General features: G+C 42.4%; 1 long non-coding RNA gene across 1 annotated transcript; it reads left to right on the top strand.

Annotated features, from left to right (window-relative positions):
* Positions 1-1,518: 1,518 nt before the first annotated feature.
* On the top strand, positions 1,519-8,754 carry LOC116913140. Its single transcript, XR_004389599.1, has 3 exons — positions 1,519-2,655; positions 5,123-5,237; positions 8,651-8,754. It is a non-coding gene; the product is annotated as an uncharacterized LOC116913140 (long non-coding RNA).
* Positions 8,755-9,652: the final 898 nt, after the last annotated feature.

Raw genomic sequence — 9,652 nt, 5'->3', positions numbered from 1 at the left:
AAAAAAAGTGTCCAAAGGAGACAGGGTAGGCAATTTAGACAGCTGAATTGCCTCTGCTGACAAGGATGAGATTACTTTGGGAAGGGGGGAAGGACTTGTGAATCATGAAGTAGGCAGAAAGGGCAGCAATGCCAAGCATGGTGTGCTTGAGGAGTCCTGAGAGCTTAGCACGGGGCAGAAGCATCCAGTGGTAGGTGGTGAGGAAAGCAAAGGCAGAAAATCTAGGTTGACATTTACCACAGGCTGCAGGGGGTTTGCAGAGAGGCCACAGAGGGCTCTTTTGTCATGAAACCATTGTACCTAGAACTGGCCAGGGCCAAAGTATTTAATTAATTAGAAGACTGACCTGATTGTGCTGAATTAGAAAAATCACCTTGGCAGAATAGTTTGGAGGATGGAAAGGACTGAAAGTAATCAATTTGGAAGCTCTTCCAATAACCCAGATGAGATTTAAAGATGTGGATTTGGGAAGTGGATGAGGAGGGGCTGGCTATGGAGAAGAATATACAAATGTAGCAAACAGTGAAACAGCAGTATAATGCTTGCCTGCCTTCCTGCAGATGCTGTAACAAATTGCCACAGACTCGGAGTCTTAAAGGAACACACAAAGGTTTTATCTTCAGGTCTTGGGGGTGGAAATCTGGAATCACTCACTACCTTTGAGTTAAAGCCACTGTGTTGATAGGAGAACCACTGTGCCCCTTATGGGGATTCTAGATTGAATCCATGTTTTCCCTTCTGTATGTTCTGAATCCATCTGTGAAGAGGCCCAGATCACGAACTTCTGTTTTTTTCCAAAGGTAGAGACATGGTAACCTCTCTCCTTACTGACCTTTGCCCTGCTACTTAGACTTCTTCTCGTAAGACTTTTGTGACTACAGTGGACCTCCAGCATTACCTCTGACAACCTACCCATCTTAGGCTCAGAATTGACCTTCTAGAGATGATCTGGTATAACGCATGCTCAGTGCAAGCAGCAGAAATGTATCTAATCTTATTTTAATATTTTTTCTTTTGGCAGCTTGGGAGGCTCAATGTTTGCGGACAGGTATGGGCTTGGTCAATGTCTTCAGAGGTCTCCTTGACAGGTAGATGTCATTTTATCCCTGTCTCTCCATTGTTATTACTTTCTGTGGGTCTGTGCCACCATTTTCTGATCTGATGAGGATATTAATGAGAATACCAATCATTGGATTAGGGGGAGATCTATTGAAATCATTTTAATTTATTACACTCTTTTAAAGTCTCTTCTCCAGATATTGTTTTATTCTGAGGTGCTGTGTGGCTAGGGCTTCAACATGAGAATTTTGAGAGTACTCAAGACTGATTCATTCTCTCATTCATATTCTCTCTCTCTCTCTCTCTCTCTCTCTCTCTCTCTCCTTCCCTCCCTCTCTTCCTCCTTTTCCTCCCTCCCTCCCTTCCTTCCTTCCTTCCTTTCTTTCTTTCTTCCTTTCTTCTTCTTTTTTTTTCTTCTCCAAGACAAAGTCTCACCATGTAGCCCTGGCTGTCCTGGAATTCACAGAGATTCACCTGCCTCTGCCTCGAAAGTGTTAGGATTAAAGGTGTGTGCCACTATGCCTGGATGTTTTCTTAATCATATCTGCAAGAGAACACCTTTGCCATGAGAGTGAATGTTCACAAGGATGAGGTAGAAGATATCAAGAGCATATGATTTAGAGTACGAAACTCGGGAGGACAAACAAATGTAAAGATATGGAGGTAGAGGCTGGAGAGATGGCTCAGCAGTTAAGAGTGTGTACTGCTCTTGCAGAGAACCTGAGTTCCCACATCCAAACTGGGCAGATGGAGCTCCAGGTCATTTGACGCCCTCTTGTGGCCTCTTTAGGCAACTGCAAGCATATGTTCATATTGCAACACAGACATACATGCATAAGCATAACTACAAAAATAAAAGTAAACCTTAAAAAAACCTCAAAGTTGGGCAACTTTCACTCTGTAGCACAATGTGCCTATGCTACACAGAAGGGAACTTCATTATATTCGGTTTAAACTGAGTTTATATTCCTAGATGGGTAATGGACTCCTTGATGCTATTTTTCTTGTAACTTTTTTTTAAGTTAACCACCCAAACCTTCTTTTCTTCATTTGTAAATCAACAATGATAAAGGTGTCTGATTTCACAGTGTGACTCTCTAAAGCACTTGGTGTACTAAACCACATTCAGTAAACCCTAGAGAGTCATATGACCAGTCATCCTAGAGAATCACATGACCAGTCATCTCATTTCTACCCCGGCTGGTGGAACTCTGGGTAGATGCTATGCAAACCCAAAGAGAAACACCTGGTTCTTCCATGGAAAGGTGTAAAGAGAGGCAAGAATTTTGCCAGAGTGAAAGGGGCATAGATGGATGTGTTTCAGCTCACAGGGTGAACAGTTAAGAGTGCTATAGACAATACAGATCTGTTCAGCCAGTGCTGCTGCATGCTCAGTTTCAGCAGGTCCTCTAGTGACAGCATTTTGCCATATGCCTGAGTATGGGAGTGTGTTTATTCACTTCCAGTACGTAACATGGGAAGAGAAGGTTCCCATGTCACAGGTAACCCTTGTTTCTGATTTCCATTTCTGCTCCTTTCCGCTATTCTAGGTTCATTCTCATTGTTCTTGGAACTGGAAGCTTGCATTGACTTACGGTGAGCAGCGCATGCAACCTGGTGAAACTCTTATTTACTTCTAACCTCAGGCATAGCACGACATAGCTACCAGTACTATCTCTGGTAGAGCACAAAGCCAAAATGCTACCAAAAATAGATTTGGGAGATGAAGCCTCTTGTGGGGTGAGGGAGGAAATCTTTATCTACAAAATCTGTCTGCCTGGGTTCAAATCTGAACTTCACTGATTTCTAGTTCTTCACCCCTGTGAACCTGGTCATAACTGTTCAAACAGTTTCTTTGTCTGGTCCATGAAAAGAGACCCAATCTAAGTGTACTCTGAGATGTCTTGGAATTGTGCTAAATAAATGGTGGCAACAAGTAGAATTGTCCATTTTCCTTTAACTAGACTCAACAACATCACAAGTAATCACTGAGCTCCTGTGGTATGCTGGCAACATATTCTAAACAAAGTCCTTCATATTCCTAACAATAGATGAAATGCTTCACTGTTCATTCTTAAGACCATAGAGAAAAATGATGCTGAAATCCTCCCACTAAGGATTTTTAGGTATTGAGAATGACTCCCTTCTCAGCTCTAGAGTTCCCCCCCACCACCACACGCACGTGTTCCCCATAATCTGCTAACCCTTTTATCATAACTCAGAGCCCTAATTTTTTTGTTAGGATAGCATTTGGTGTATTATCCATTTGAGTGGTTAGACTTATGGCCTTTTGCATCTTTCATTTTTACGTTGCCCTATCAATAGGTGAGAAGCAGAGGGAAATTATAAGCATATTTATGCAAAAATAATGTGGGGGTGTAAGCAGTTGCGCCTTGAGCATGCTTGTTATTAAAATATCTGACAGACAGCTTGCTGCTTTCTTAGCTGACTGCTAAGCCTCCAGAAAAGACTTAGACTCCTTCCCAACACCGTTCTTCTCAAACAATAATTGCCACAATGCTCAGACACTTCCTCTGCTCATGAGAACATTTAAACAATAATTTATAATCAGAGAAAATACTGCGACGTGCAAATCTGAATGCAAATCACCTCATTTCTAATTACATTATGGGTGTAAATTACCCGTAAGTGCCAAACATGTCTACCCTGGTTTCCAGAACTCGGTTTTGCAATTATATCTTCTGGTGTGTCTTGCAATCTGACAGCAGCAACAAATGTGTAATAGCAATAATTATAAAGCCAGGCTATGGTGCGCAGCTTAATTTAACATCTAGGATCTGTATTTAAAGTGTAAAATCCAACCCTGTCAAACTTGCATCAACACCCAAAGAGTGCATGCGTGTGTATGTGTGTGTGTGTGTGTGTGTGTGTGTGTGTGTGTGTGTGTGTTCACAACAGCAGGGATAGGACATGATGAAATTATTGAATATAAAGACGGAGACTTTGGGAATCAGTGATCAAGAAAGCATTAGCATGTCTAGTGACCTTGGGCCGCCCTTGGCTTTTGGTTGTTCATGGCAGTAAGAGGTAACACCTAATCTGTCTAAATGGGATGAGTTCTTCAGCATGAGCACGAGGAGGGATACATGAAGTGAGAAAGCTAAGCCTAGGTGGCATGATACTCTGGTACATACATGACTGGCTGGCACAGTGACTGGCTAAGAGAATAAGGATAGGTCCTCCTCCCTGTGCTGATCCTGAGCTTTCAGTGGATTGATTTACTTTATGTTGTCATTTTGGGGTTCTTGAGTTCTCCAGTTTCTTTGCTGTACCACAAGACAATGACCTTACCTGCAGACTTAGAACTGGGTTTCAGCCAAATCCATTTTGCAACTCCAGAAAGAGGGGAAAATACTCAGTGTCTTTTCAAGGCCAACCTCGGGTGAGACACATGTGGTTTGTGTTCATCTACTGGAGACAGGAGCAAAGTCACATAAATCAATCCAGGGATGCTGGTAGGTACAGTCTCTGGTCATTCAGGATGGGCTCAGTAACTCTATTACTGTAGAAGGAGAAAAGAATAGATTTTTGGGGGACATATAAGTCTCCATTTTTAGAAGGTGTGACTTTCAATATACCTCCACAGTAAAATATTAACTATAGGAGCGTCCTCAGTGACCTAGCAGGGTACACAGCCTGCCTCGCTACCTTAATAGTGACTCAAGGGAGACACAGTAGAGATGTTAATCTAGCTGAATAAGAGTATTCACAATGGCAAAGCTGAGGTTGGAAATATATCATCTTGGCTAGGGTGTGGCAGGGGGGAGAGAGAGAGAGAGAGAGAGAGAGAGAGAGAGAGAGAGAGAGAGAGAGAGAGATCAGTGCTCCCAAACACATCAGAATTAAAAATAAAAATCAGTTGGGAAGGAAATGACAGAGTAAAAGGACAGGATGGACAAAATTCTAAAACTATGGGATTATGGGATTTTTTTTTCTGGACTGCTTTCTCTATTGTCCGCTTTCTAGCTAAAATCTGTCTTTTGGGCCTCAGCTCAGCTTCTCCCTCCTGAAGATGACATTTACCCCCACTCCTCTCCTTTAGGTTCCCCCAACATTGCCATGGCAGCATGCTGTTCAGGGAGTCTCCTGGCCACTACTTTTCACTTTATACATTGGATGTATCTTGCCCCTGCAGCAGGACTTCAGGATCCTGAAAGGTAGGGACTTCTTGCTGCTGGTTCACTTTTCTGTCTTCACTCTCTGGAGGAGAGTGTCGGATGGAAGTGTCTCACTTCTGTTTCTGCAGGACAGTGCTGTCTGTTTTATAAATAAAGCACCTGCCTTGTAATTAGACAAGGTGAAGTACACGGCAGCAGGGAAAGTGTCAGAGACACGAATCTGAGATTCAAGGAAAGAGAAAGGAGCAGGGTTGACCCATGTCGTCGACAGTTTTCTTGAGGATAGCTTTTGGCCTCTTGATTTTTCTTTCAGGACACTTGTTTGAGGACTTTTAATCCTTGTGTCCCAGAGTGTAGGTCAAACAGAAGCAAAGAGCAAGGTTGAAGGAGTCAGGAATGTGGTTTTTAAAGAGAGAGTGTGTGCTAACGATCATGGTCATGGCGGCCATGGGGCTCTTGGTTTCTCTCCACTGTCTCCTCTTCTTCATCTTTGTCAATTCTATTTTACGTGGAAGGAAAGACAGGGAGTCCACATGACTCAGGACTTCACATGCACAGTCAACAGCCCATGGACACTTGTGATTAGACAGTACACGCTAAGAGGATGGCATAAGTGAGAGTCTATTTTACTAGCGGTCTTTTCCAATCAGTATGGAGAAAAATTGATTTTTGACTTTCTGCTTCCCGAAGGAAAACCCTTACGTTGAGGTGCTGTGTAAGCTGCAACCTGGGCATGACATACACACTTATTGATTATATTGATTGACCTTTCGATTTTTCTTGCTTGCTGAAGTTCAGTTAAAATCCTACATTGAATCTGCTCTGTTTTGATTGGCACAGTGAAAGGCAGGAGAATGTCCTTTGAGACTGCTGATCATTGTTGGGGATACTCATGAGGAGCTTGAACCTCTGGTTTTAGAGGCCAAGAAGGAACCTCTGCCTTGCAAACTTATGTTTTCCACCGCAGAGGCAAGGGCAGTTATAATGGGGTCAAACTACACATGGCCCAGGAAACCAGAGGGCAGCGTATGTATCTTAGGTTATTTTTTCTTGGCAACCCAGTTATTTTAGAAACATATGTGTGGGTTCCTGTTAGACAGCTGGTAAAAATAGCAAGTGACACATGCCAATTTTTTAAATTAAGCATTTACATCATATTTTATACTTCCAAAGCACTCAGATTTGCTTGTCAGGGATGCTGCTTTGTGAGGTGTATTTATGAAGGTATTTTAACTTTATCTTGGGAGAGGGAGGTGGTGGGGAATTAGCTCTCGGGTATCAGAGAGTGAGGACTGGAAGTTAACCCTAGGTCCTAACTCTTGTCAGCACTTGTTTGCTGCTGTTTCTACAAATAGAAGAGAATGACAACATCCACAGAAGGGTTAAGGTTTTTGAGAAATTAACCAAATCCAGGAACAACTATGAAGAAGAAGAAGAAGAAGAAGAAGAAGAAGAAGAAGAAGAAGAAGAAGAAGAAGAAGAAGAAGAAGAAGAAGAAGAAGAAGAAGCAGCAGCAGCAGCAGCAGTGGCAGTTCATTTGCTTTAAAAACAAACAAAGGCACTTTCCCCTCAAGCCTGACTACCTGAGTTCAATCTCTGGAAACCATAACAAGCCAGATGTGGTAGCTCACAGGTGTAACTCTGCAACTGCTGTGGTGCGATGGAAGATAAGACAATTGCCTGGAAGCTCCCACATCAACTAGGTTGGAGTATGCAGACAGATGCTGCCTGAGAAGGCAGAAGGAGAGAATTAACCCAGAAAATTGTGTTCTAAAATCTCCATGTCTACCATGGCATGGGTACACACATACATGTATGCATGCATGCTCACATGCAAATGAACAAATACCAAGTCAATTTAATAAAAATTTTTTAAAAATCTCTTAAAGAAAGTCTATATTTGTTTTAAAATAAAGCATATTAAATGGGGGATAAGAGGATTCTCAAATGCAGGTGTCCTGGGGGAGATAGATAAATATAGGAAGAGTTGTACAAGACTGTATTCATCAACATTCTGCCGTGGAGGAGGTAGGACCTGAGAGGACCCATCTTCCATGATGGTCTTTAGTTAATTGTTGCTGGGGGGTGGGGTGGGGCATGTCCTGGACCCTCTTAGTGGTGTAACACGGGTCATGCCATACACAAGTCAAGTCAACTTAGAAATCCTGTGATCAGGGATGCTGATGTCTTTCTCCCTGAAACCTAGTGGAATATTCAGGAACAGTTCTGAACTCTTGTTTCTTTCAAGCTTACCATCATAGTCCCTTGACCAGAACATTTCTTCCTTTAAGCCTCTGCATTTAGAAATTACCATATTTTAGAATAAGCTGTCATCTTCACAGTTTAAAAAAATTCCCCACTTTTTCTAGTGTCTCAGACCACTTACATCATTGAAATAACGGAAAAACATATCCCCAGACTTTGACTATTGGTAATTTGTATCATACCATTGGTCAAGGCTTTTCCAAATTACTGTTTCAATTTCACCTGTGTAGTCTTTTACTTTAAATTTTCTTTCTAAAAATGTTTTTATTAGAGCGGGAGAGATGTCTCAGCAGTTAAGAGTGCTAGTTGCTTCCACGCCCCTGGCCCTCAGGACCAGAGTTTGGTTCTTAGCACCATAAGCCTCTGTAGGCACTGGACATGCATGTGACACACAGATACACATGCAAGCAAAACTCATACAATAAAAGTAAAATACAAATTAAAAATGTTTTTCATTAGCACAGATTAAACATATTGAGTTTTATTGTATTTTCACACATCTCTATAGTGTATTTTAATCCTATTCACCATGTTACCCTGTGGCCTCTCACTGGTCCTCTTCCTCTAGTTCATCCCTCTCCACTCTCATGACTCTCTTTTTATTCCCCTCTTCTTCTTCCTCCTCTTTTTCCTCCTCCCCTTTCTCCTCTTCCTCTTCCCCTTCTTTCTCCTTCTCTTCTTCTATTCTCTCCCCTTCCTCCTCCTTCTCCTCCTCCTCTTGTGATCTGTAAAATGAGTTTGCAGGGGCATGAACACTGTACCAGTGGCTACACCACTAAGAGTGTCCAGGATACACCCCCACCCCCCACCCCCCAGCAACAATTAACTAAAGACCATCATGGAGGATGGGTCCTTTAAGATCCTACCTCCCCTATGTTGATGAATACAGTCTTATACAAGTATTCACAGGCTCTGTGCTGTCCTCGTTGTTTCTTATTTAGTAAACTTTATGTGTTCAATCAGCAAATTGGTTGCAATTGATATCCCACAGTGGTTATAATTCTGGGTTAGGAGCTGAAAGGTTTTCCTATAGGCCTCAGGCTGTAGAGTTCAGAATGTGTCTAACACGGACTAGAATGCTGTCAGACAAGTTTCTGAGGATGTCACATTACAAAATGAATAAACTATGGAGTCTTCTTATAGCTCAAAGCAGTGCTCACCCCTTTTCTCTCTCTCGATTCTGGCAGATGCTGTAGTCACCACTGGAAAACTGGAAGTGAGGTCAAGTCTGGAGAAACAGTGCTGGAAAAAGACTCCAGCCTTGGTGTCGAGCTCTGTGGCTGGGAGCAACCATTAGCATGGTCAACAGTGTTTAGGACACTGTCTATACATTCAATGTAATCTTACTGTCTTATTGCTGTGATAAAATGTCCTGAGAAGGGCAATCTAAGGCAGAAAGGGATGATGTGAGCTCACAGTTTAAAGGGCACATGGTCATCATGGTGGATCAATCACATTAACAGGAGCTTAGAGTCCGCGTCACATTGCAGCTTCAGACAGGAAGCTGAGAAGGAGGAATGTTGTGGCTCAGCTCAGGGTCTCCTTTTATTTGTCTAGCAGTTAAGATAGGTCTTTCTGTCTTACATAACCTTTCTGACCTAATCTAGATAATCCCCTGCAGGACAGTCAGTCTTGTCAGCCTGGTGGTTCTTAGGACCCATCAAGTGAACAAGAACTATCAACTGTCACGCTTCCAAATGGAAACATGAGGTGGCTGTTGTGCTTCTTATTTTGAGTTAGAAGGCCAAGGTTGTAAGAAGTGTGTCTTCATTTTTAAATCCAGGGGCTGGAAGAAGAGCACATGTTCTTTGCAGCATACATCTGCCTGCTTGAGATGCTATCCCCATTTTTTGTCAGGATTCTGAAGTTTTATGAAAGAAAGAGAAGATAGTTTTTGTTTTGCTGGTATCTTTCCTTATCCCTTTAAGTTCTCTTATCTGGACCAAATGAAGTGACTGGAAGAGCTCCGATGCGTGCATGCACGAGCATGTGTGTGTGAATGTGTGTGTGCATGTGTGTGTGTATGTATGTACATGTGTGTGTGTGAATGTGTGCATTCATGTAAAGTGTGTGAGTGTGTGTGTGGTGTGTGTGTGTGTGTGTGTGTGTGTGTGTGTGTGTGTGTGTGTATGTGTGTTGGAAAGGCAGATGCAGAAGTTTTACAAGGCTACCTTATTGACCATTTGGGG

Source organism: Rattus rattus, chromosome 12 (genome assembly GCF_011064425.1).
Source record: "Rattus rattus isolate New Zealand chromosome 12, Rrattus_CSIRO_v1, whole genome shotgun sequence".
NCBI classification, from domain to species: Eukaryota; Metazoa; Chordata; class Mammalia; order Rodentia; family Muridae; genus Rattus; species Rattus rattus.
This window is presented reverse-complemented; position numbering and strand designations above follow the sequence as displayed.